Source organism: Argiope bruennichi, chromosome 3 (genome assembly GCF_947563725.1).
Source record: "Argiope bruennichi chromosome 3, qqArgBrue1.1, whole genome shotgun sequence".
NCBI classification, from domain to species: domain Eukaryota; kingdom Metazoa; phylum Arthropoda; class Arachnida; order Araneae; family Araneidae; genus Argiope; species Argiope bruennichi.
Window position 1 is genome coordinate 115,169,504 of NC_079153.1, and position 22,327 is coordinate 115,191,830.

The 22,327-nt window shown below is 40.2% G+C and overlaps 49 non-coding genes across 49 annotated transcripts; all 49 read right to left on the reverse strand.

Moving 5' to 3' along the window:
- Positions 1 to 5,948: 5,948 nt before the first annotated feature.
- On the reverse strand, positions 5,949 to 6,021 carry Trnaa-agc (transfer RNA alanine (anticodon AGC)). Its single transcript has one exon. It is a non-coding gene; the product is annotated as a tRNA-Ala (tRNA).
- Positions 6,022 to 8,382: 2,361 nt separating this feature from the next.
- Positions 8,383 to 8,455, reverse strand: Trnaa-agc (transfer RNA alanine (anticodon AGC)). The gene has a single exon. It is a non-coding gene; the product is annotated as a tRNA-Ala (tRNA).
- Positions 8,456 to 8,547: 92 nt separating this feature from the next.
- Positions 8,548 to 8,620, reverse strand: Trnaa-agc (transfer RNA alanine (anticodon AGC)). The gene has a single exon. It is a non-coding gene; the product is annotated as a tRNA-Ala (tRNA).
- Positions 8,621 to 8,873: 253 nt separating this feature from the next.
- Positions 8,874 to 8,946, reverse strand: Trnaa-agc (transfer RNA alanine (anticodon AGC)). The gene has a single exon. It is a non-coding gene; the product is annotated as a tRNA-Ala (tRNA).
- A 253-nt stretch (positions 8,947 to 9,199) lies between these two features.
- Positions 9,200 to 9,272, reverse strand: Trnaa-agc (transfer RNA alanine (anticodon AGC)). The gene has a single exon. It is a non-coding gene; the product is annotated as a tRNA-Ala (tRNA).
- A 250-nt stretch (positions 9,273 to 9,522) lies between these two features.
- On the reverse strand, positions 9,523 to 9,595 carry Trnaa-agc (transfer RNA alanine (anticodon AGC)). The gene has a single exon. It is a non-coding gene; the product is annotated as a tRNA-Ala (tRNA).
- Positions 9,596 to 9,849: 254 nt separating this feature from the next.
- On the reverse strand, positions 9,850 to 9,922 carry Trnaa-agc (transfer RNA alanine (anticodon AGC)). Its single transcript has one exon. It is a non-coding gene; the product is annotated as a tRNA-Ala (tRNA).
- Positions 9,923 to 10,012: 90 nt separating this feature from the next.
- Positions 10,013 to 10,085, reverse strand: Trnaa-agc (transfer RNA alanine (anticodon AGC)). The gene has a single exon. It is a non-coding gene; the product is annotated as a tRNA-Ala (tRNA).
- Positions 10,086 to 10,664: 579 nt separating this feature from the next.
- Positions 10,665 to 10,737, reverse strand: Trnaa-agc (transfer RNA alanine (anticodon AGC)). Its single transcript has one exon. It is a non-coding gene; the product is annotated as a tRNA-Ala (tRNA).
- A 740-nt stretch (positions 10,738 to 11,477) lies between these two features.
- Positions 11,478 to 11,550, reverse strand: Trnaa-agc (transfer RNA alanine (anticodon AGC)). The gene has a single exon. It is a non-coding gene; the product is annotated as a tRNA-Ala (tRNA).
- Positions 11,551 to 11,640: 90 nt separating this feature from the next.
- On the reverse strand, positions 11,641 to 11,713 carry Trnaa-agc (transfer RNA alanine (anticodon AGC)). The gene has a single exon. It is a non-coding gene; the product is annotated as a tRNA-Ala (tRNA).
- A 90-nt stretch (positions 11,714 to 11,803) lies between these two features.
- Trnaa-agc (transfer RNA alanine (anticodon AGC)) lies at positions 11,804 to 11,876 on the reverse strand. The gene has a single exon. It is a non-coding gene; the product is annotated as a tRNA-Ala (tRNA).
- A 90-nt stretch (positions 11,877 to 11,966) lies between these two features.
- Positions 11,967 to 12,039, reverse strand: Trnaa-agc (transfer RNA alanine (anticodon AGC)). Its single transcript has one exon. It is a non-coding gene; the product is annotated as a tRNA-Ala (tRNA).
- Positions 12,040 to 12,129: 90 nt separating this feature from the next.
- Trnaa-agc (transfer RNA alanine (anticodon AGC)) lies at positions 12,130 to 12,202 on the reverse strand. The gene has a single exon. It is a non-coding gene; the product is annotated as a tRNA-Ala (tRNA).
- Positions 12,203 to 12,615: 413 nt separating this feature from the next.
- Trnaa-agc (transfer RNA alanine (anticodon AGC)) lies at positions 12,616 to 12,688 on the reverse strand. Its single transcript has one exon. It is a non-coding gene; the product is annotated as a tRNA-Ala (tRNA).
- A 90-nt stretch (positions 12,689 to 12,778) lies between these two features.
- Trnaa-agc (transfer RNA alanine (anticodon AGC)) lies at positions 12,779 to 12,851 on the reverse strand. The gene has a single exon. It is a non-coding gene; the product is annotated as a tRNA-Ala (tRNA).
- A 253-nt stretch (positions 12,852 to 13,104) lies between these two features.
- Positions 13,105 to 13,177, reverse strand: Trnaa-agc (transfer RNA alanine (anticodon AGC)). Its single transcript has one exon. It is a non-coding gene; the product is annotated as a tRNA-Ala (tRNA).
- Positions 13,178 to 13,267: 90 nt separating this feature from the next.
- Trnaa-agc (transfer RNA alanine (anticodon AGC)) lies at positions 13,268 to 13,340 on the reverse strand. The gene has a single exon. It is a non-coding gene; the product is annotated as a tRNA-Ala (tRNA).
- Positions 13,341 to 13,918: 578 nt separating this feature from the next.
- On the reverse strand, positions 13,919 to 13,991 carry Trnaa-agc (transfer RNA alanine (anticodon AGC)). Its single transcript has one exon. It is a non-coding gene; the product is annotated as a tRNA-Ala (tRNA).
- A 90-nt stretch (positions 13,992 to 14,081) lies between these two features.
- Positions 14,082 to 14,154, reverse strand: Trnaa-agc (transfer RNA alanine (anticodon AGC)). The gene has a single exon. It is a non-coding gene; the product is annotated as a tRNA-Ala (tRNA).
- A 90-nt stretch (positions 14,155 to 14,244) lies between these two features.
- On the reverse strand, positions 14,245 to 14,317 carry Trnaa-agc (transfer RNA alanine (anticodon AGC)). The gene has a single exon. It is a non-coding gene; the product is annotated as a tRNA-Ala (tRNA).
- Positions 14,318 to 14,567: 250 nt separating this feature from the next.
- On the reverse strand, positions 14,568 to 14,640 carry Trnaa-agc (transfer RNA alanine (anticodon AGC)). Its single transcript has one exon. It is a non-coding gene; the product is annotated as a tRNA-Ala (tRNA).
- Positions 14,641 to 14,890: 250 nt separating this feature from the next.
- On the reverse strand, positions 14,891 to 14,963 carry Trnaa-agc (transfer RNA alanine (anticodon AGC)). Its single transcript has one exon. It is a non-coding gene; the product is annotated as a tRNA-Ala (tRNA).
- A 254-nt stretch (positions 14,964 to 15,217) lies between these two features.
- Positions 15,218 to 15,290, reverse strand: Trnaa-agc (transfer RNA alanine (anticodon AGC)). The gene has a single exon. It is a non-coding gene; the product is annotated as a tRNA-Ala (tRNA).
- A 90-nt stretch (positions 15,291 to 15,380) lies between these two features.
- Positions 15,381 to 15,453, reverse strand: Trnaa-agc (transfer RNA alanine (anticodon AGC)). The gene has a single exon. It is a non-coding gene; the product is annotated as a tRNA-Ala (tRNA).
- A 90-nt stretch (positions 15,454 to 15,543) lies between these two features.
- Positions 15,544 to 15,616, reverse strand: Trnaa-agc (transfer RNA alanine (anticodon AGC)). Its single transcript has one exon. It is a non-coding gene; the product is annotated as a tRNA-Ala (tRNA).
- Positions 15,617 to 16,032: 416 nt separating this feature from the next.
- Positions 16,033 to 16,105, reverse strand: Trnaa-agc (transfer RNA alanine (anticodon AGC)). Its single transcript has one exon. It is a non-coding gene; the product is annotated as a tRNA-Ala (tRNA).
- Positions 16,106 to 16,845: 740 nt separating this feature from the next.
- Trnaa-agc (transfer RNA alanine (anticodon AGC)) lies at positions 16,846 to 16,918 on the reverse strand. The gene has a single exon. It is a non-coding gene; the product is annotated as a tRNA-Ala (tRNA).
- A 90-nt stretch (positions 16,919 to 17,008) lies between these two features.
- On the reverse strand, positions 17,009 to 17,081 carry Trnaa-agc (transfer RNA alanine (anticodon AGC)). Its single transcript has one exon. It is a non-coding gene; the product is annotated as a tRNA-Ala (tRNA).
- Positions 17,082 to 17,171: 90 nt separating this feature from the next.
- Trnaa-agc (transfer RNA alanine (anticodon AGC)) lies at positions 17,172 to 17,244 on the reverse strand. The gene has a single exon. It is a non-coding gene; the product is annotated as a tRNA-Ala (tRNA).
- A 90-nt stretch (positions 17,245 to 17,334) lies between these two features.
- Positions 17,335 to 17,407, reverse strand: Trnaa-agc (transfer RNA alanine (anticodon AGC)). The gene has a single exon. It is a non-coding gene; the product is annotated as a tRNA-Ala (tRNA).
- Positions 17,408 to 17,496: 89 nt separating this feature from the next.
- Positions 17,497 to 17,569, reverse strand: Trnaa-agc (transfer RNA alanine (anticodon AGC)). Its single transcript has one exon. It is a non-coding gene; the product is annotated as a tRNA-Ala (tRNA).
- A 90-nt stretch (positions 17,570 to 17,659) lies between these two features.
- On the reverse strand, positions 17,660 to 17,732 carry Trnaa-agc (transfer RNA alanine (anticodon AGC)). The gene has a single exon. It is a non-coding gene; the product is annotated as a tRNA-Ala (tRNA).
- Positions 17,733 to 17,822: 90 nt separating this feature from the next.
- Positions 17,823 to 17,895, reverse strand: Trnaa-agc (transfer RNA alanine (anticodon AGC)). The gene has a single exon. It is a non-coding gene; the product is annotated as a tRNA-Ala (tRNA).
- A 253-nt stretch (positions 17,896 to 18,148) lies between these two features.
- Trnaa-agc (transfer RNA alanine (anticodon AGC)) lies at positions 18,149 to 18,221 on the reverse strand. The gene has a single exon. It is a non-coding gene; the product is annotated as a tRNA-Ala (tRNA).
- Positions 18,222 to 18,474: 253 nt separating this feature from the next.
- Trnaa-agc (transfer RNA alanine (anticodon AGC)) lies at positions 18,475 to 18,547 on the reverse strand. Its single transcript has one exon. It is a non-coding gene; the product is annotated as a tRNA-Ala (tRNA).
- A 252-nt stretch (positions 18,548 to 18,799) lies between these two features.
- Trnaa-agc (transfer RNA alanine (anticodon AGC)) lies at positions 18,800 to 18,872 on the reverse strand. Its single transcript has one exon. It is a non-coding gene; the product is annotated as a tRNA-Ala (tRNA).
- A 90-nt stretch (positions 18,873 to 18,962) lies between these two features.
- Positions 18,963 to 19,035, reverse strand: Trnaa-agc (transfer RNA alanine (anticodon AGC)). The gene has a single exon. It is a non-coding gene; the product is annotated as a tRNA-Ala (tRNA).
- A 90-nt stretch (positions 19,036 to 19,125) lies between these two features.
- Positions 19,126 to 19,198, reverse strand: Trnaa-agc (transfer RNA alanine (anticodon AGC)). Its single transcript has one exon. It is a non-coding gene; the product is annotated as a tRNA-Ala (tRNA).
- Positions 19,199 to 19,448: 250 nt separating this feature from the next.
- Trnaa-agc (transfer RNA alanine (anticodon AGC)) lies at positions 19,449 to 19,521 on the reverse strand. The gene has a single exon. It is a non-coding gene; the product is annotated as a tRNA-Ala (tRNA).
- Positions 19,522 to 19,774: 253 nt separating this feature from the next.
- Trnaa-agc (transfer RNA alanine (anticodon AGC)) lies at positions 19,775 to 19,847 on the reverse strand. The gene has a single exon. It is a non-coding gene; the product is annotated as a tRNA-Ala (tRNA).
- Positions 19,848 to 19,937: 90 nt separating this feature from the next.
- Trnaa-agc (transfer RNA alanine (anticodon AGC)) lies at positions 19,938 to 20,010 on the reverse strand. Its single transcript has one exon. It is a non-coding gene; the product is annotated as a tRNA-Ala (tRNA).
- Positions 20,011 to 20,100: 90 nt separating this feature from the next.
- On the reverse strand, positions 20,101 to 20,173 carry Trnaa-agc (transfer RNA alanine (anticodon AGC)). Its single transcript has one exon. It is a non-coding gene; the product is annotated as a tRNA-Ala (tRNA).
- A 90-nt stretch (positions 20,174 to 20,263) lies between these two features.
- Positions 20,264 to 20,336, reverse strand: Trnaa-agc (transfer RNA alanine (anticodon AGC)). The gene has a single exon. It is a non-coding gene; the product is annotated as a tRNA-Ala (tRNA).
- An 87-nt stretch (positions 20,337 to 20,423) lies between these two features.
- Trnaa-agc (transfer RNA alanine (anticodon AGC)) lies at positions 20,424 to 20,496 on the reverse strand. Its single transcript has one exon. It is a non-coding gene; the product is annotated as a tRNA-Ala (tRNA).
- Positions 20,497 to 20,749: 253 nt separating this feature from the next.
- Trnaa-agc (transfer RNA alanine (anticodon AGC)) lies at positions 20,750 to 20,822 on the reverse strand. The gene has a single exon. It is a non-coding gene; the product is annotated as a tRNA-Ala (tRNA).
- A 253-nt stretch (positions 20,823 to 21,075) lies between these two features.
- Positions 21,076 to 21,148, reverse strand: Trnaa-agc (transfer RNA alanine (anticodon AGC)). The gene has a single exon. It is a non-coding gene; the product is annotated as a tRNA-Ala (tRNA).
- A 90-nt stretch (positions 21,149 to 21,238) lies between these two features.
- Positions 21,239 to 21,311, reverse strand: Trnaa-agc (transfer RNA alanine (anticodon AGC)). The gene has a single exon. It is a non-coding gene; the product is annotated as a tRNA-Ala (tRNA).
- A 90-nt stretch (positions 21,312 to 21,401) lies between these two features.
- On the reverse strand, positions 21,402 to 21,474 carry Trnaa-agc (transfer RNA alanine (anticodon AGC)). Its single transcript has one exon. It is a non-coding gene; the product is annotated as a tRNA-Ala (tRNA).
- Positions 21,475 to 22,327: the final 853 nt, after the last annotated feature.

Below are 22,327 nucleotides of genomic sequence, written 5' to 3' on the forward strand. Positions count from 1 at the left end.
TTTTTTCTTAAAAATTATCTTTTATAAGTATTCTTTTTTACTGAAGATCATTTGAAATTAAAATAAATAATATCCATTTTAACTTTAATTATTTAGAAGGCGTTTTTAATCGCATTAAAGTGTGGAATAACATGATACTAATTACTTATTACTTTTTCTTAAAAATTATCTTTTTAAAAGTATTCTTTTTTATTGAAGATTATTGATGATTAAATAATTTAAAATTAAAATAAATAATATCCTTTTTTACCTTAAATATTTAGAAGGCATTTTTAATGGCGTTAAAATAAGTGGAATAAAAATAATTCTTATTATGTAAAATGTTTCTTTACATTTTCAGACAAATTTTGATGCAGTAATGTAATGTTGACTTATGATTGAGCATTTTAGCTCAGTCATTGACCTCGTGTGACAAAAACCTTAATGAGTTTGACTGTACTGTTGCGACGCAGGTCAAATTTCTTTGAACTTCCTTCCATACCTTCTGAAGAGAAAGGGGGAAAAAACCGGTAATAAACAAATGTTCACTATACAAATGCCATTTCTACTAGATTACGGATAAAAAATTCTTTTAGAGGCTTAAAATTTAAACTTTTATAGCTTATGAAAGGAGTGTTGCAAAAACTTAATTATATATTGGGCTGGAGAATTTCTAGAGCAAAAAATGACTAAGGATTCATTGAAAAAAATGTCATTAGAGGCCTTTTAAACAGTCAAAATAATTAAGAAATTTTTATGCAAGAACTTCCAAACGAATTGAGAATGAAATATTTCGTTCTTGATTAAATTCATGATTTAATGCAACTGTTACTTAGCAATGGAGCTTAACAATGCACGTCAGACTAGAAAATTTATCTAATAATTACACAATATCATATTCTATTGTGGTATTATATGTGTAAATAAGTTTTGTATTTTTACTTATGCAAATATATATTTATGTGTAAATAAGTTACACATTTTAAAATCAATTTTTTTTATATCATAATCGCATTAAATGGAAATAATACTATAATTCAATAATGAATTAATATTTAGTCTCAACGGATTATTATTAGCTTTAAGACAACAAAAAAAATTTACTTTCTTGCATTGATTCGAAATTACTTTTCGTGTCAATTGCAAATATATGTTTTCATTTAAAACTAAATTAGTATCTCATCGTACTGAAGTCTCATGCAATTAAAAACCAATTTTCTGATATCATAATTCTATTAATTGAAAACTATTTGATATTTTAATAATAAATCTATATTTCATCTCGGTAAATTATCACAGGAAGCAAGGCAATAAATTTTTAAAAATACTTTTGTTTTAGTTCGAAACCATTTTTTTTATCAATACCAAATCTTCGTATGGTCTCGAAATTGAGTTAATTTTTTATAATATTGAAATAGTATGTAGTTCAAAATAAAGCTATGAGCGATTTCTTTTCATATAATTGAGTAGCAATGGCCTCGGGATAGAATGCCGATTCGAGCCGGAACATCGAGGTTCGAAGCTGAATCCCATGAAAATCGCCTTATTATTAATATGAGGTATTAAAATCACTGCGAATCAAACGTCCTGTAGTTGATTAAATATATTATTTTAAGGGTTGCCCAAATGAAAAGTAGACATTTGCGATTGTGTCAGAATGACTGCAGCGACAGCAGCGCCACCGAAAAAGGATGTAAAGGGCGGTAGGAGGTGTGCACTGCATACGGCGCTGAATACTGAAAGCTGTTCGTATTACAAGAAATTGATCGAAAGTGAATTCGTGCTATACATGGATGCGACCAGATCGGGAAAACACGCGGTAATACGGTTTCTGATTCTTCGACTGCCATGGACCACTCTTGATTGATTTCCTGCCCCAAAGTAATACTATCAATTCAACACAAAACTGCATTACTGTGGTGAAACTACGGAAAGCAATCAAAAGCAAACGGCCAGACCTTCTCACACAACAAGTGATCCTTCTTCATAACAATGCCCGTCCACACGTCGCCTGTGAAACCCAGACAACCTTAAAAACAATTCCGGTGGGAAGTGTTGGAGCACCACCGTACAGTCCGGATTTATCACCCTGTGACTTCCACACCTTTGCACTACTTCAGAGAGCATTATAGAGGACACATTTCCATTCGGTTTAGTTTAGTTACATTAACGTCCCGTTTTAAAGCAACATTAGGGCTATTTTGGGAAGGACCTCGTAATTTTGAATCGCGGTCAGATGACAAGGACGACACCTGAGCCGGTGTCTCACCCCCTCTTCATGCCACACCACACCAGCGGGAAGACGTTTGGCCTGACAGATTTAACGTGCAACAGACCCCCTTACACGACGGTTCTTCGGTGGAATGGGGTCTCGAACCTAAAACCCTACGGCTCACAAGCTGAGACCTTACCACCAGGCCACCGCATTTCCATTCGGAAAACGAAGTGAAGGAAGCTATGCAGGACTTTCTTAAGAACTAACCACCATCTTTCTACAGCAAATGCATAGACCTGCTACCTCAGCCATGGGACCTATGTTACAACGCCCATGGCAATTCCTTTTGATTTCCAATAAAGATATTCTTTTCATTCGACCACTTTTCATTTGGGCAACCCTTAAGGAATACTCTAAAGTAGATTATTCTAAAATCTCTATCTATATGCAAAAACAAGAATAGTTAATGGAGTTAGTTTATGTGACATCACAGTCTTAAGGCACACCATTAATTCCATTTATCATCTGATATCTTACTGTAGATTGTCTTGGGCTTTTCTTCTGCAGAATGCGCAATGTATTGTGAAATGAGAAAGGCACAGAACATTTCATATATATATTAGAAATATGAATTCATTGAATTATACTTCTTGATTGGAAGCATTCCACTTTGGATAGACATAGCTAGTAGGTCTAGGTATTATTTCCGATGACATTTATAACGCAGAAATTTGGACCTAGATTTGATTCATGACTGCAGTGATATAAAACTGATTATTTAGAAAGAAGATTCCATACTGGATTTCATTTATCTTAGTTGTTGCGTTTTTAAGTTACCGTGTTAACCTGTATGCGAATGTACTAACCGAAAAATGGTCTACCTTACACTTTGACAAATTTATTCGAAAATTTGATTTATATTTTAGATGCTAAAATCACATAGTGAATTTTTTTTATTCTTTTTAAATTTTTATAGTTATTAAACTTCACTTTTCTTCAAACAGAAAAGTATCCTATGAATGGACTTGGTGGAATTCTAATATGTCGAATATCCGTCAAGCTCAAAGAAATTTTCAGTTATCATGCTCACAGAGAGACAGGCGTGGTTTCAGAAATGTATTGTTCGAGCCCAGGGATATCTGAAACATGGAGATTCATCAAACTTTTCGTGGAAATCGAATATGTCGTTAATATCCATCAAGCTCAAAGCAATTCCCACTTATCATGCTCACAGAAATACAGACATAGTTTCAGAAATGTATTTTTGAGCCCAGGAATATCCGAAATATGGAGATTCATCAAACTTTTGGTGGAAATCTAATATGTCGAATATCCGTCAAGCTGAAAGCAATTCCCACTTATCATGCTCACAGAAATACAGACATAGTTTCAGAAATGTATTTTTGAGCCCAGGAATATCCGAAATATGGAGATTCATCAAACTTTTGGTGGAAATCTAATATGTCGAATATCCGTCAAGCTGAAAGCAATTCCCACTTATCATGCTCACAGAGAGACAGGCGTGGTTTCAGAAATGTATTGTTCGAGCCCAGGGATATCTGAAACATGGAGATTCATCAAACTTTTCGTGGAAATCGAATATGTCGTTAATATCCATCAAGCTCAAAGCCATTCCCACTTATCATGCTCACAGAAAGACAGGCTTGGTTTCAGAAATGTATTTTTGAGCCCAGGAATATCCGAAACATGGAGATTCATCAAACTTTTGGTGGAAATCTAATACGTCGTTAATATCCATCAAGCTCAAAGCAATTCCCACTTATCATGCTCACAGAAAGACATAATTTCAGAAATGTATTTTTCGAGCCCAGGGATATCCGAAACATGGAGATTTATCAAAATATCGAGTTCAAATTTTTCATATAAATTGCAATTTTGTGCAATAATAACTTTTGTGCAATTTTTGTGCAATAATATAAGTGCAATTTTTTCATATAAATCTAGAACAAGCCACACACTTTAAAAAAAAGAAAAAGATTGTTGATTATTTTTACTGTCCACTAATAAATTTTTCAACGATTTCCGCCATCTTGACATCTGTCCTACAGATATATGTTTAACACAAGTTTTTTGAACTCACGATTGTTGAGATTAATAATGGTTGGTTCGATGACTCCAGCATTTTCACTTTCGCAGGGAAGAAATGCGTGTACATGTGGCACCTGCCTTCCATTTATCATTTCTGGAATACCATAATTCGAAAGTGGAACTGTTTATCTAATCCCACTTTTACATTTTTTGAAGAAGTGATAAATCACAAACGTTCTCATAGGGAAAAGTTTGTTCTTGATGAATAGGCAACATGCAAGAAAAATGAGATGTTTGCATTAACTTTCTGTCCAGGATTTGTGTTTTGAATGAATTAGTTTTTGTTCTAGAAAAACGGATTTTCATATTTCCCTGTTTTAAAGTAAGATGAGGTGTTGACCATATTAGCATCGGCCAAAGTGTTGTATAGACAAATTCTCATCACAAAAAATTTATAAAATATTCAACACGTGGTTTGAAGATATAATTAATATGCCCTTTGGTGTTTTTAAAATTAGCTGCTTACATCTTTTAAAATCCCTAATGCGTTTCTTCAAAGTTTTTAGGATTGAGTGCATTCATTTTTTGAATTTCTTATGTGTTTTTTATGTTTTTATAATTGATTATATATCGATTTTTGAATTCTTGGTGCTTCAATATTTTAAGATAGATTAAGTTCAAATTTTAAGCTTCTAATGAATTTTGAATGGGTATTTTTAGATTGAATATACTTAGTCTACGCTTCTACATTCTACAAATATTTTTGGGGCTTTCTCAAACTTTTCACCTTATGAATTCTTAGTGCATGTTTTTTTAATGTTTTTGTATTGATTCCATTATACATCTACTAAATGTCTATTATTTTTTATATTGTTCTTATAATTTCCTACATATAATTTGTGTGTGTGTATGTGTGTGTGTGTGTTTGTGTGTATGTGTGTGTGTGTGTGTGTATGTGTGTGTGTGTGTGTGTGTGTGTGTGTGTCCAATGTACATAATGTAATGTAATCTGCAACTAGTATTTTTTATGTACTGTGCATTTTCTTTTCAAATAAATAAAAAAAGAAGCACGTCCGACGCAAAAGCTGAAAAAAATTACCGAGGTGAAAAACACGTTTTTAATTGACAATTAAAATTTAATTTAATTTAAAAAATTACTGCAACAGCCAGTAATTTTTTAGAGCGCGTGTTGGAAATAATTAATTAAAAATGGTTGGATTTGAGTCAAGAAATAAAAGAAAATTTTAAAATAAACTAACATTGTCTAATTTCAGATTGAAAATAATAATATCAAGTCATCGAGTGACTGGTACCGGAAAAAAAGCATTCCTTTCTCCACTTAACCACTTCGCATAATTAACCTTTCTGGGAGAGGTACAAGTGAGTTTCAATATATTCCAGTCATTTACTCAGAATAAAACCTTCAATACATTTCACAATTATTTTCGTTAAGTATGAAGATTTTGTTTCGTCATAAAAATCATCCTACAAGAATTTTGAAACATGCACAGCAATTTAAAAATAGTTCTTCACATTTAAAATTGGAGGCGCCGGGTATCGATCCCGTTACCTCTCGCATTCTAAGCGAGCGCTCTACCATCTGAGTTATGCCCCCTTCGAAGAAAAGCTCGTTATATCTATTCAAACTAAGGTTTTAACATATTTTCATGTCTGAAAAAAGAAAGCAATTCTTCATGTTTAAAACTGGAGGCGCCGGGTATCGATCCCGGTACCTCTCGCATGCTAAGCGAGCGCTCTACCATCTGAGCTACGCCCCCTTCGAACCGCAAATCATGATATGTATTCAAAAGCAAGTAGTGACACCAATTCATAAGCGAAAAGCTTTAATTGTTGTTGTTTTTGTTTGTTTTTTTTTCGCCTCAGGCATAGGTGTGTCAACAAAGATAAGTCCATTATTAGTCCTTGAAGATTCAAACAAAATTGAACTTGAGAATTTTTATAATTTATTTAGTTCTTTTAAAATTATCTATCTAAGCATAAATATCATTACACTCTGATATTTAGAGCAGGAATTTCCGAATTATGAGTTGAGAATCAGTGTTCGGTGGATCATGGCAAGATCTTATTTTTTCAAAATTTTAGGAATTTGATATGAGCTTGAAATCTTTATTAAACCACATATTAGATTTTTTTTCGTAAAATTATATGTAATAACAAATGTTTTTTTTCTTTACAAAAACCACTTTTAGCCATTTGAAGCTTCTTTCGGGTGCTGTATCTAGAAAAATACAATGCTCCGAGGATGAAGTGAGCCCCTATAGAATCAGTTTTTAAAAAGTGGATAGTAATGTTTAAAAGTCTGGGAATCTCGGTCTACATTATTCGAAAAAATTTGAATGATAAATTAAAAAAATTCTGCTATCATGTGTTCTATGCAATTTCTTCCTCATTAAAATTTTAACTTACATCTAGGTTAAATAAAAAAAAACATCCTCTTTAATACAGGTATTTACTAAATGCCTTGCCTACTTAGGTGACCAGCATGTTTTTAGGTGATATTAATTGTGTTCAATTTCAGTTGAATCACTTATGCATTACTTAATGCTCCTTATTCTTTCTACAAAGTAGCTATTTTTTAGCATTAAATTGTGATAAATATTAAAGTTGCATTCGTTCATTAACCTTACACATGTTCTGATTACTTTTTAATTTTAAAATGAAATTAAATCCCATGACATCAAAGTACCATTAAAAACATTTTTTTTAATAATTTTATCATCTAAATATGCCCTGTCCTACACAGTGCTGTAATTTTTTTTGTTATTCTTTCATTTACTAAGAAATATCATTGTCATGTCATTTGCCTTATTCTCCTGTTATGACGGAGGTTAAGAACCCTTAGTTGAAGCACTCCGTTACACTCCCTTCATATTGGCAATTCTTATTCCCCATGTAAATTGCACAGATATTAAAAGTACTTTTTTTATTCCGCTTTTAATAGATTATATATCGATAAAATGATGGAAATAGTTTGAACTTCAGTGTTACATAGAAAAAATATTTAAAAAATTATTTAAAATATTTTTTTTTTAAAAAAAAGTCGTAAAATTTAAAAAAAAGAAGATTACTTTGTACATTTTCACCCTCCCTTTTTTAAGAATATCTGCGTCAAATTTCATAAGTCTAAAAAAAATGTTATGGTTTATAGAATGTCAACACACATATTCTCTTTTATTATAATTGGAGACCAAACATGAATGCTTTTTCTTTCCTAGTCCATCATTGGAGATAAAATTCGTTATTCGGTTGGGTCGCATTAAGGTTGCCGTCTTCTTTTTCATTATTAGAAATAAATCAAGACAGCATGTATGGAGAGATACAATGAGAAAAGGTGTATAAAACTATATGCACATTAATTAAAAACTTCACAAATAGGCTAGGCAAGGGAGGTAAAACTAATAATCAACCTCCAATGTATGAATCCGATTTGAGTCGGACAAATTAATGTGCGAATGTACGCATCACAGTTCAGATTTATCGGGGAGTTGTAGCTGAGGACAATTACATTACAATAATCTACAGAAGAAAAATCAAAAAGTTTTCATAGTTATTTCTGTTAAAAGTTACTTATTTTGTTAACAAAAAAAAAAGTTATTCTTCAAAAGATTTTCTTAAAAAATTAGAAGCATTCTCAGCAACTTAAAATATATTTTTCATGTCCAAAACTGGAGGCGCCGGGTATTAATCCCGGTACCTCAAGCATGCAGAGCGAGCGCTATATCAGCTGAGTTACGTCTCCGATGGACAGGCGCTCATAATATGTATTTAAACACGGTTGTTGGCATTATTTCATGTCTGAAAAATGATAAAAATTCTTCATGCTCAAATTTGGAGGCACCGGGTATCGATCTGAGCTACGCCCCCTTCGAACAGGCGTTCATAATATGTGTTCCAATTCAGTTGATGACATAATTTCGTGTTTGAAAAACGAAAGCAATACTTCATGTCCAAAATTACCGGGCGCCGGTTACCGATCCCAGTACCTCTCGCATGCTAAGCGAGCGCTCTACGATCTGAGCTACGCCCCCTTCGAAGAAAGGTTCATTAAATCTATTCAAACTCAGTTGTTGAAGTATTTTCGAGTCTGAAAAAAGAAAGCAATTCTATATGTTTAAAACTGGAGGCGCCGGGTATCGATCCCGGTACCTATCGCATGCTAAGCGAGCGCTCTACCATCTGAGCTACGCCCCCTTCGAAGAAGGGCTCATTCTATCTATTCAAACTCAGTTGTTGACATATTTTCGTGTCTGGAAAAAAAGAAAGCAATTCTTCATATTTAAAACTGGAGGCGCCGGGTATCGATCCCGGTACCTCTCGCATGCTAAGCGAGCGCTCTACCATCTGAGCTACGCCCCCTTCGAAGAAGGGTTCATTATATCTATCCTAACTCAGTTGTTGACATATTTTCGTGTCTGAAAAAAGAAAGCAATTCTTCATGTTTAAAACTGGAGGCGCCGGGTATCGACCCCGGTACCTCTCGCATGCTAAGCGAGCGCTCTACCATCTAAGCTGCGCCCCCTTCGAAGAAGGGTTCATTATATCTATTCAAACTCAGTTGTTGACATATTTTCGTGTCTGAAAAAAGAAAGCAATTCTTCATGTTTCAAACTGGAGGCGCCGGGTATCGATCCCGGTACCTCTCGTATGCTAAGCGAGAGCTCTACCATCTGAGCTACGCCCCCTTCGAAGAAGGGTTCATTATATCTATCCTAACTCAGTTGTTGACATATTTTCGTGTCTGAAAAAAGAAAGCAATTCTTCATGTTTAAAACTGCAGGCGCCGGGTATAGATTCCGGTACCACTCGCATGCTAAGCGAGCGCTCTACCATCTGAGCTATGCCCCCTTCGAAGAAGGGCTCATTATATCTATTCAAACTCAGTTGTTGACATATTTTCGTGTCTGAAAAAAGAAAGCAATTCTTCATGTTTTAAACTGGAGGCGCCGGGTATCGATCCCGGTACCTCTCGCATGCTGAGCGAGCGCTCTACTATCTGAGCTACGCCCCCTTCGAAGAAGCGCTCATTCTATCTATTCAAACTCAGTTGTTGACATATTTTCGTGTCTGAAAAAGAAAGCAATTCTTCATGTTTTAAACTGGAGGCGCAGGGTATCGATCCCGGTACCTCGCATGCTAAGCGAGCACTCTACCATCTGAGCTACGCCCCCTTCGAAGAAGTGTTCATTATATCTATTCAAACTCAGTTGTTGAAGTATTTTCGAGTCTGAAAAAAGAAAGCAATTCTATATGTTTAAAACTGGAGGCGCCGGGTATCGATCCCGGTACCTCTCGCATGCTAAGCGAGCGCTCTACCATCTGAGCTACGCCCCCTTCGAAGAAGGGTTCATTAAATCTATTCAAACTCAGTTGTTCACATATTTTCGTGTCTGAAAAAAGAAAGCAATTCTTCATGTTTAAAACTGGAGGCGCCGGGTATCGATTTCGGTACCACTCGCATGCTAAGCGAGCGCTCTACCATCTGAGCTACGCCCCCTTCGAAGAAGGGCTCATTCTATCTATTCAAACTCAGTTGTTGACATATTTTCGTGTCTGGAAAAAAGAAAGCAATTCTTCATATTTAAAACTGGAGGCGCCGGGTATCGATCCCGGTACCTCTCGCATGCTAAGCGAGCGCTCTACCATCTGAGCTACGCCCCCTTCGAAGAAGGGTTCATTATATCTATCCTAACTCAGTTGTTGACATATTTTCGTGTCTGAAAAAAGAAAGCAATTCTTCATGTTTAAAACTGGAGGCGCCGGGTATCGATCCCGGTACCTCTCGCATGCTAAGCGAGCGCTCTACCATCTAAGCTGCGCCCCCTTCGAAGAAGGGTTCATTATATCTATTCAAACTCAGTTGTTGACATATTTTCGTGTCTGAAAAAAGAAAGCAATTCTTCATGTTTAAAACTGGAGGCGCCGGGTATCGATCCCGGTACCTCTCGTATGCTAAGCGAGAGCTCTACCATCTGAGCTACGCCGCCTTCGAAGAAGGGTTCATTATATCTATCCTAACTCAGTTGTTGACATATTTTCGTGTCTGAAAAAAGAAAGAAATTCTTCATGTTTAAAACTGCAGGCGCCGGGTATAGATTCCGGTACCACTCGCATGCTAAGCGAGCGCTCTACCATCTGAGCTATGCCCCCTTCGAAGAAGGGTTCATTATATCTATTCAAACTCAGTTGTTGACATATTTTCGTGTCTGAAAAAAGAAAGCAATTCTTCATTTTTAAAACTGCAGGCGCCGGGTATCGATTCCGGTACCTCTCGCATGCTAAGCGAGCGCTGTACCATCCGAGCTACGCCCCCTTCGAAAAAGGGTTCATTATATCTATTCAAACTCATTTGTTGACATATTTTCGTGTCTGAAAAAAGAAAGCAATTCTTCATGTTTAAAACTGGAGGCGCCGGGTATCGATCCCGGTACCTCTCGTATGCTAAGCGAGAGCTCTACCATCTGAGCTACGCCCCCTTCGAAGAAGGGTTCATTATATCTATCCTAACTCAGTTGTTGACATATTTTCGTGTCTGAAAAAAGAAAGCAATTCTTCATGTTTAAAACTGCAGGCGCCGGGTATAGATTCCGGTACCACTCGCATGCTAAGCGAGCGCTCTACCATCTGAGCTATGCCCCCTTCGAAGAAGGGTTCATTATATCTATTCAAACTCAGTTGCTGACATATTTTCGTGTCTGAAAAAAGAAAGCAATTCTTCATGTTTTAAACCGGAGGCGCAGGGTATCGATCCCGGTACCTCGCATGCTAAGCGAGCACTCTACCATCTGAGCTACGCCCCCTTCGAAGAAGGGTTCATTATATCTATCCTAACTCAGTTGTTGACATATTTTCGTGTCTGAAAAAAGAAAGCAATTCTTCATGTTTAAAACTGCAGGCGCCGGGTATCGATTCCGGTACCTCTCGCATGCTAAGCGAGCGCTGTACCATCTGAGCTACGCCCCCTTCGAAGAAGGGTTCATTATATCTATTCAAACTCAGTTGTTGACATATTTTCGTGTCTGAAAAAAGAAAGCAATTCTTCATGTTTAAAACTGGAGGCGAATAGTATCGATCCTTGTACTTCTCGCATGCTAAGCGAGCGCTCTACCATCTGAGCTACGCCCCCTTCGAAGAAGCGCTCATACTATCTATTCAAACTCAGTTGTTGACATATTTTCGTGTCTGAAAAAAGAAAGCAATTGTTTATGTTTAAAACTGGAGGCGCCAGGTATCGATCCCGGTACCTCTCGCATGCTAAGCGAGCGCTCTACCATCTGAGCTACGCCCCCTTCGAAGAAGGGTTCATTATATCTATTCAAACTCAGTTGTTGACATATTTTCGTGTCTGAAAAAAGAAAGCAATTCTTCATGTTTAAAACTGGAGGCGCCGGGTATCGATCCCGGTACCTCTCGTATGCTAAGCGAGAGCTCTACCGTCTGAGCTACGCCCCCTTCGAAGAAGGGTTCATTATATCTATCATAACTCAGTTGTTGACATATTTTCGTGTCTGAAAAAAGAAAGCAATTCTTCATGTTTAAAACTGGAGGCGCCGGGTATCGATCCCGGTACCTTTCGCATGCTAAGCGAGCGCTCTACCATCTGAGCTACGCCCCCTTCGAAGAAGGGTTCATTATATCTATCCTAACTCAGTTGTTGACATATTTTCGTGTCTGAAAAAAGAAAGCAATTCTTCATGTTTAAAACTGGAGGCGCCGGGTATCGATCCCGGCACCTCTCGCATGCTAAGCGAGGGCTCTACCATCTGAGCTACGCCCCCTTCGAAGAAGCGGTCATTCTATCTATTCAAACTCAGTTGTTAACATATTTTCGTGTCTTCAAAAAGAAAGCAATTCTTCTTGTTTAAAACTGGAGTCGCCGGGTATCGATCCCGGTACCTCTCGCATGCTAAGCGAGCGCTCTACCATCTGAGCTACGCCCCCTTCGAAGAAGGGTTCATTATATCTATTCAAACTCAGTTGTTGACATATTTTCGTGTCTGAAAAAAGAAAGCAATTCTTCAGGTTTAAAACTGGAGGCGCCGGGTATCGATCCCGGTACCTCTCCATGCTAAGCGAGCGCTCTACCATTTGAGCTACGCCCCCTTCAAGAAGGGTACATTATATCTATTCAAACTCAGTTGTTGACATATTTTCCTGTCTGAAAAAAGAAAGCAATTATTCATGTGTAAAACCTGAGGCGCCGGGTATCATTCCGGTACCTCTCGCATGCTAAGCGAGCGCTCTACCATCTGAGCTACGCCCCCTTCGGTTAAGGGTTCATTATATCTATTTAAACTCAGTTGTTGACATATTTTCGTGTCTGAAAAAAGAAAGCAATTCTTCAGGTTTAAAACTGGAGGCGCCGGGTATCGATCCCGGTACCTCTCGCATGCTAAGCGAGCGCTCTACCATCTGAGCTACGCCCCCTTCGAAGAAGGGCTCATTCTATCTATTCAAACTCAGTTGTTGACATATTTTCGTGTCTGAAAAAAGATAGCAATTCTTCATATTTGAAACTGGAGGCGCCGGGTATCGATCCCGGTACCTCTCGCATGCTAAGCGAGCGCTCTACCATCTGAGCTACGCCCCCCTCGATAAAGGGTTCATTATATCTATTCAAACTGAGTTGTTGACATATTTTCGTGTCTGAAAAAAGAAAGCAATTCTTCATATTTAAAACTGGAAGCGCCGGATATCGATCCAGGTACCTCTCGCATGCTAAGCGAGCGCTCTACCATCTGAGCTACGCCCCCTTCGAAGAAGGGTTCATTATATCTATTCAAACTGAGTTGTTCACATATTTTCGTGTCTGAAAAAAGAAAGCAATTCTTCATGTTTGAAACTGGAGGCGCCGGGAATCGATCCCGGCACCTCTCGCATGCTAAGCGAGGGCTCTACCATCTGAGCTACGCCCCCTTCGAAGAAGCGGTCATTCTATCTATTCAAACTCAGTTGTTAACATATTTTCGTGTCTGAAAAAAGAAAGCAATTCTTCTTGTTTAAAACTGGAGTCGCCGGGTATCGATCCCGGTACCTCTCGCATGCTAAGCGAGCGCTCTACCATCTGAGCTACGCCCCCTTCGAAGAAGGGTTCATTATATCTATCCTAACTCAGTTGTTGACATATTTTCGTGTCTGAAAAAAGAAAGCAATTCTTCATGTTTAAAACTGGAGGCGCCGGGTATAGATCCCGGCACCTCTCGCATGCTAAGCGAGGGCTCTACCATCTGAGCTACGCCCCCTTCGAAGAAGCGGTCATTCTATCTATTCAAACTCAGTTGTTAACATATTTTCGTGTCTTCAAAAAGAAAGCAATTCTTCTTGTTTAAAACTGGAGTCGCCGGGTATCGATCCCGGTACCTCTCGCATGCTAAGTGAGCGCTCTACCATCTGAGCTACGCCCCCTTCGAAGAAGGGTTCATTATATCTATTCAAACTCAGTTGTTGACATATTTTCGTGTCTGAAAAAAGAAAGCAATTCTTCAGGTTTAAAACTGGAGGCGCCGGGTATCGATCCCGGTACCTCCCGCATGCTAATCGAGCGCTCTACCATCTGAGCTACGCCCCCTTCAAGAAGGGTACATTATATCTATTCAAACTCAGTTGTTGACATATTTTCCTGTCTGAAAAAAGAAAGCAATTATTCATGTTTAAAACTGGAGGCGCCGGGTATCGGTCCCGGTACCTCTCGCATGCTAAGCGAGCGCTCTACCATCTGAGCTACGCCCCCTTCGAAGGAGGGCTCATTCTATCTATTCAAACTCAGTTGTTGACATATATTCATGTCTGAAAAAAGAATACAATTCTTTATGTTTAAAACTGGAGGCGCCGGGTATCGATCCCGGTACCTCTCGCATGCTAAGCGAGCGCTCTACCATCTGAGCTACGCCCCTTTCGAAGAAGTGTTCATTATATCTATTCAAACTCAGTTGTTGACATATTTTCATGTCTGAAAATAGAAAGCAATTCTTCATATTTAAAACTGGAGGCGCCGGATATCGATCCCGGTACCTCTCGCATGCTAAGCGAGCGCTCTACCATCTGAGCTACGCCCCCTTCGAAGAAGGGTTCATTATATCTATTCAAACTCAGTTGTTGACATATTTTCGTGTCTGAAAAAAGATAGCAATTCATATTTGAAACTGGAGGCGCCGGGTATCGATCCCGGTACCTCTCGCATGCTAAGCGAGCGCTCTACCATATGAGTTACGCCCCCTTCGAAGAAGGGTTCATTATATCTATTCAAACTCAGTTGTTGACATATTTTCGTGTCTGAAAAAAGAAAGCAATTCTTCATGTTTTAAACTGGAGGCGCCGGGTATCGATCCCGGTACCTCTCGCATGCTGAGCGAGCGCTCTACTATCTGAGCTACGCCCCCTTCGAAGAAGCGCTCATTCTATCTATTCAAACTCAGTTGTTGACATATTTTCGTGTCTGAAAAAGAAAGCAATTCTTCATGTTTTAAACTGGAGGCGCAGGGTATCGATCCCGGTACCTCGCATGCTAAGCGAGCACTCTACCATCTGAGCTACGCCCCCTTCGAAGAAGTGTTCATTATATCTATTCAAACTCAGTTGTTGAAGTATTTTCGAGTCTGAAAAAAGAAAGCAATTCTATATGTTTAAAACTGGAGGCGCCGGGTATCGATCCCGGTACCTCTCGCATGCTAAGCGAGCGCTCTACCATCTGAGCTACGCCCCCTTCGAAGAAGGGTTCATTAAATCTATTCAAACTCAGTTGTTCACATATTTTCGTGTCTGAAAAAAGAAAGCAATTCTTCATGTTTAAAACTGGAGGCGTCGGGTATCGATTTCGGTACCACTCGCATGCTAAGCGAGCGCTCTACCATCTGAGCTACGCCCCCTTCGAAGAAGGGCTCATTCTATCTATTCAAACTCAGTTGTTGACATATTTTCGTGTCTGGAAAAAAGAAAGCAATTCTTCATATTTAAAACTGGAGGCGCCGGGTATCGATCCCGGTACCTCTCGCATGCTAAGCGAGCGCTCTACCATCTGAGCTACGCCCCCTTCGAAGAAGGGTTCATTATATCTATCCTAACTCAGTTGTTGACATATTTTCGTGTCTGAAAAAAGAAAGCAATTCTTCATGTTTAAAACTGGAGGCGCCGGGTATCGATCCCGGTACCTCTCGCATGCTAAGCGAGCGCTCTACCATCTAAGCTGCGCCCCCTTCGAAGAAGGGTTCATTATATCTATTCAAACTCAGTTGTTGACATATTTTCGTGTCTGAAAAAAGAAAGCAATTCTTCATGTTTAAAACTGGAGGCGCCGGGTATCGATCCCGGTACCTCTCGTATGCTAAGCGAGAGCTCTACCATCTGAGCTACGCCCCCTTCGAAGAAGGGTTCATTATATCTATCCTAACTCAGTTGTTGACATATTTTCGTGTCTGAAAAAAGAAAGAAATTCTTCATGTTTAAAACTGCAGGCGCCGGGTATAGATTCCGGTACCACTCGCATGCTAAGCGAGCGCTCTACCATCTGAGCTATGCCCCCTTCGAAGAAGGGTTCATTATATCTATTCAAACTCAGTTGTTGACATATTTTCGTGTCTGAAAAAAGAAAGCAATTCTTCATTTTTAAAACTGCAGGCGCCGGGTATCGATTCCGGTACCTCTCGCATGCTAAGCGAGCGCTGTACCATCCGAGCTACGCCCCCTTCGAAAAAGGGTTCATTATATCTATTCAAACTCATTTGTTGACATATTTTCGTGTCTGAAAAAAGAAAGCAATTCTTCATGTTTAAAACTGGAGGCGCCGGGTATCGATCCCGGTACCTCTCGTATGCTAAGCGAGAGCTCTACCATCTGAGCTACGCCCCCTTCGAAGAAGGGTTCATTATATCTATCCTAACTCAGTTGTTGACATATTTTCGTGTCTGAAAAAAGAAAGCAATTCTTCATGTTTAAAACTGCAGGCGCCGGGTATAGATTCCGGTACCACTCGCATGCTAAGCGAGCGCTCTACCATCTGAGCTATGCCCCCTTCGAAGAAGGGTTCATTATATCTATTCAAACTCAGTTGCTGACATATTTTCGTGTCTGAAAAAAGAAAGCAATTCTTCATGTTTTAAACCGGAGGCGCAGGGTATCGATCCCGGTACCTCGCATGCTAAGCGAGCACTCTACCATCTGAGCTACGCCCCCTTCGAAGAAGGGTTCATTATATCTATCCTAACTCAGTTGTTGACATATTTTCGTGTCTGAAAAAAGAAAGCAATTCTTCATGTTTAAAACTGCAGGCGCCGGGTATCGATTCCGGTACCTCTCGCATGCTAAGCGAGCGCTGTACCATCTGAGCTACGCCCCCTTCGAAGAAGGGTTCATTATATCTATTCAAACTCAGTTGTTGACATATTTTCGTGTCTGAAAAAAGAAAGCAATTCTTCATGTTTAAAACTGGAGGCGAATAGTATCGATCCTTGTACTTCTCGCATGCTAAGCGAGCGCTCTACCATCTGAGCTACGCCCCCTTCGAAGAAGCGCTCATACTATCTATTCAAACTCAGTTGTTGACATATTTTCGTGTCTGAAAAAAGAAAGCAATTCTTCATGTTTAAAACTGGAGGCGCCGGGTATCGATCCCGGTACCTTTCGCATGCTAAGCGAGCGCTCTACCATCTGAGCTACGCCCCCTTCGAAGAAGGGTTCATTATATCTATCCTAACTCAGTTGTTGACATATTTTCGTGTCTGAAAAAAGAAAGCAATTCTTCATGTTTAAAACTGGAGGCGCCGGGTATCGATCCCGGCACCTCTCGCATGCTAAGCGAGGGCTCTACCATCTGAGCTACGCCCCCTTCGAAGAAGCGGTCATTCTATCTATTCAAACTCAGTTGTTAACATATTTTCGTGTCTTCAAAAAGAAAGCAATTCTTCTTGTTTAAAACTGGAGTCGCCGGGTATCGATCCCGGTACCTCTCGCATGCTAAGCGAGCGCTCTACCATCTGAGCTACGCCCCCTTCGAAGAAGGGTTCATTATATCTATTCAAACTCAGTTGTTGACATATTTTCGTGTCTGAAAAAAGAAAGCAATTCTTCAGGTTTAAAACTGGAGGCGCCGGGTATCGATCCCGGTACCTCTCGCATGCTAAGCGAGCGCTCTACCATTTGAGCTACGCCCCCTTCAAGAAGGGTACATTATATCTATTCAAACTCAGTTGTTGACATATTTTCCTGTCTGAAAAAAGAAAGCAATTATTCATGTGTAAATCCTGAGGCGCCGGGTATCGATCCCGGTACCTCTCGCATGCTAAGCGAGCGCTCTACCATCTGAGCTACGCCCCCTTCGGTTAAGGGTTCATTATATCTATTTAAACTCAGTTGTTGACATATTTTCGTGTCTGAAAAAAGAAAGCAATTCTTCAGGTTTAAAACTGGAGGCGCCGGGTATCGATCCCGGTACCTCTCGCATGCTAAGCGAGCGCTCTACCATCTGAGCTACGCCCCCTTCGAAGAAGGGCTCATTCTATCTATTCAAACTCAGTTGTTGACATATTTTCGTGTCTGAAAAAAGATAGCAATTCTTCATATTTGAAACTGGAGGCGCCGGGTATCGATCCCGGTACCTCTCGCATGCTAAGCGAGCGCTCTACCATCTGAGCTACGCCCCCCTCGATAAAGGGTTCATTATATCTATTCAAACTGAGTTGTTGACATATTTTCGTGTCTGAAAAAAGAAAGCAATTCTTCATATTTAAAACTGGAAGCGCCGGATATCGATCCAGGTACCTCTCGCATGCTAAGCGAGCGCTCTACCATCTGAGCTACGCCCCCTTCGAAGAAGGGTTCATTATATCTATTCAAACTGAGTTGTTCACATATTTTCGTGTCTGAAAAAAGAAAGCAATTCTTCATGTTTAAAACTGGAGGCGCCGGGAATCGATCCCGGCACCTCTCGCATGCTAAGCGAGGGCTCTACCATCTGAGCTACGCCCCCTTCGAAGAAGCGGTCATTCTATCTATTCAAACTCAGTTGTTAACATATTTTCGTGTCTGAAAAAAGAAAGCAATTCTTCTTGTTTAAAACTGGAGTCGCCGGGTATCGATCCCGGTACCTCTCGCATGCTAAGCGAGCGCTCTACCATCAGAGCTACGCCCCCTTCGAAGAAGCGGTCATTCTATCTATTCAAACTCAGTTGTTAACATATTTTCGTGTCTTCAAAAAGAAAGCAATTCTTCTTGTTTAAAACTGGAGTCGCCGGGTATCGATCCCGGTACCTCTCGCATGCTAAGCGAGCGCTCTACCATCTGAGCTACGCCCCCTTCGAAGAAGGGTTCATTATATCTATTCAAACTCAGTTGTTGACATATTTTCGTGTCTGAAAAAAGAAAGCAATTCTTCAGGTTTAAAACTGGAGGCGCCGGGTATCGATCCCGGTACCTCCCGCATGCTAATCGAGCGCTCTACCATCTGAGCTACGCCCCCTTCAAGAAGGGTACATTATATCTATTCAAACTCAGTTGTTGACATATTTTCCTGTCTGAAAAAAGAAAGCAATTATTCATGTTTAAAACTGGAGGCGCCGGGTATCGGTCCCGGTACCTCTCGCATGCTAAGCGAGCGCTCTACCATCTGAGCTACGCCCCCTTCGAAGGAGGGCTCATTCTATCTATTCAAACTCAGTTGTTGACATATATTCATGTCTGAAAAAAGAATACAATTCTTTATGTTTAAAACTGGAGGCGCCGGGTATCGATCCCGGTACCTCTCGCATGCTAAGCGAGCGCTCTACCATCTGAGCTACGCCCCTTTCGAAGAAGTGTTCATTATATCTATTCAAACTCAGTTGTTGACATATTTTCATGTCTGAAAATAGAAAGCAATTCTTCATATTTAAAACTGGAGGCGCCGGATATCGATCCCGGTACCTCTCGCATGCTAAGCGAGCGCTCTACCATCTGAGCTACGCCCCCTTCGAAGAAGGGTTCATTATATCTATTCAAACTCAGTTGTTGACATATTTTCGTGTCTGAAAAAAGATAGCAATTCATATTTGAAACTGGAGGCGCCGGGTATCGATCCCGGTACCTCTCGCATGCTAAGCGAGCGCTCTACCATATGAGTTACGCCCCCTTCGAAGAAGGGTTCATTATATCTATTCAAACTCAGTTGTTCACATATTTTCGTGTCTGAAAAAAGAAAGCAATTCTTCATATTTAAAACTGGAAGCGCCGGATATCGATCCCGGTACCTCTCGCATGCTAAGCGAGCGCTCTACCATCTGAGCTACGCCCCCTTCGAAGAAGGGTTCATTATATCTATTCAAACTCAGTTGTTGACATATTTTCGTGTCTGAAAAAAGAAAGCATTTCTTCATATTTAAAACTGGAGGCGCCGGATATCGATTCCGGTACCTCTCGCATGCTAAGCGAGCGCTCTACCATCTGAGCTACGTCCCCTTCGAAGAAGTGTTCATTATATCTATTCAAACTCAGTTGTTGACATATTTTCATGTCTGAAAATAGAAAGCAATTCTTCATATTTAAAACTGGAGGCGCCGGATATCGATCCCGGTACCTCTCGCATGCTAAGCGAGCGCTCTACCATCTGAGCTACGCCCCCTTCGGTTAAGGGTTCATTATATCTATTTAAACTCAGTTGTTGACATATTTTCGTGTCTGAAAAAAGAAAGCAATTCTTCAGGTTTAAAACTGGAGGCGCCGGGTATCGGTCCCGGTACCTCTCGCATGCTAAGCGAGCGCTCTACCATCTGAGCTACGCCCCCTTCGAAGGAGGGCTCATTCTATCTATTCAAACTCAGTTGTTGACATATATTCATGTCTGAAAAAAGAATACAATTCTTTATGTTTAAAACTGGAGGCGCCGGGTATCGATCCCGGTACCTCTCGCATGCTAAGCGAGCGCTCTACCATCTGAGCTACGCCCCTTTCGAAGAAGTGTTCATTATATCTATTCAAACTCAGTTGTTGACATATTTTCATGTCTGAAAATAGAAAGCAATTCTTCATATTTAAAACTGGAGGCGCCGGATATCGATCCCGGTACCTCTCGCATGCTAAGCGAGCGCTCTACCATCTGAGCTACGCCCCCTTCGAAGAAGGGTTCATTATATCTATTCAAACTCAGTTGTTGACATATTTTCGTGTCTGAAAAAAGATAGCAATTCATATTTGAAACTGGAGGCGCCGGGTATCGATCCCGGTACCTCTCGCATGCTAAGCTAGCGCTCTACCATCTGAGCTACGCCCCCTTCGAAGAAGGGTTCATTATATCTATCCTAACTCAGTTGTTGACATATTTTCGTGTCTGAAAAAAGAAAGCAATTCTTCATGTTTAAAACTGGAGGTGCCGGGTATCGATCACGGTACCTCTCGCATGCTAAGCGAGCGCTCTACCATATGAGTTACGCCCCCTTCGAAGAAGGGTTCATTATATCTATTCAAACTCAGTTGTTCACATATTTTCGTGTCTGAAAAAAGAAAGCAATTCTTCATATTTAAAACTGGAAGCGCCGGATATCGATCCCGGTACCTCTCGCATGCTAAGCGAGCGCTCTACCATCTGAGCTACGCCCCCTTCGAAGAAGGGTTCATTATATCTATTCAAACTCAGTTGTTGACATATTTTCGTGTCTGAAAAAAGAAAGCATTTCTTCATATTTAAAACTGGAGGCGCCGGATATCGATTCCGGTACCTCTCGCATGCTAAGCGAGCGCGCTACCATCTGAGCTACGTCCCCTTCGAAGAAGGGTTCATTATATCTATTCAAACTCAGTTGTTGACATATTTTCGTGTCTTAAAAAAGAAAGCAATTCTTCATATTTAAAACTGGAGGCGCCGGGTATCGATCTCGGTACCTCTCGCATGCTAAGCGAGCGCTCTACCATCTGAGCTACGCCCCCTTCGAAGAAGGGTTCATTATATCTATCCTAACTCAGTTGTTGACATATTTTCGTGTCTGATAAAAGAAAGCAATTCTTCATGTTTAAAACTGGAGGCGGCGGGTATCGATCCCGGTACCTCTCGCATGCTAAGCGAGCGCTCTACCATCTGAGCTACGCCCCCTTCGAAGAAGGGTTCATTATATCTATTCAAACTCAGTTGTTGACATATTTTCGTGTCTGAAAAAAGAAAGCAATTCTTCATATTTAAAACTGGAAGCGCCGGATATCGATCCCGGTACCTCTCGCATGCTAAGCGAGCGCTCTACCATCTGAGCTACGCCCCCTTCGAAGAAGGGTTCATTATATCTATTCAAACTCAGTTGTTGACATATTTTCGTGTCTGAAAAAAGAAAGCAATTCTTCATATTTAAAACTGGAGGCGCCGGGTATCGATCTCGGTACCTCTCGCATGCTAAGCGAGCGCTCTGCCATCTGAGCTACGCCCCCTTCGAAGAAGGGTTCATTATATCTATTCAAACTCAGTTGTTGACATATTTTCGTGTCTGAAAAAAGAAAGCAATTCTTCATATTTAAAACTGGAGGCTCCGGGTATCGATCCCGGTACCTCTCGCATGCTAAGCGAGCGCTCTACCATATGAGTTAAGCCCCCTTCGAAGAAGGGTTCATTATATCTAATCAAACTCAGTTGTTCACATATTTTCGTGTCTGAAAAAAGAAAGCAATTCTTCATGTTTTAAACCGGAGGCGCAGGGTATCGATCCCGGTACCTCGCATGCTAAGCGAGCACTCTACCATCTGAGCTACGCCCCCTTCGAAGAAGGGTTCATTATATCTATCCTAACTCAGTTGTTGACATATTTTCGTGTCTGAAAAAAGAAAGCAATTCTTCATGTTTAAAACTGCAGGCGCCGGGTATCGATTCCGGTACCTCTCGCATGCTAAGCGAGCGCTGTACCATCTGAGCTACGCCCCCTTCGAAGAAGGGTTCATTATATCTATTCAAACTCAGTTGTTGACATATTTTCGTGTCTGAAAAAAGAAAGCAATTCTTCATGTTTAAAACTGGAGGCGAATAGTATCGATCCTTGTACTTCTCGCATGCTAAGCGAGCGCTCTACCATCTGAGCTACGCCCCCTTCGAAGAAGCGCTCATACTATCTATTCAAACTCAGTTGT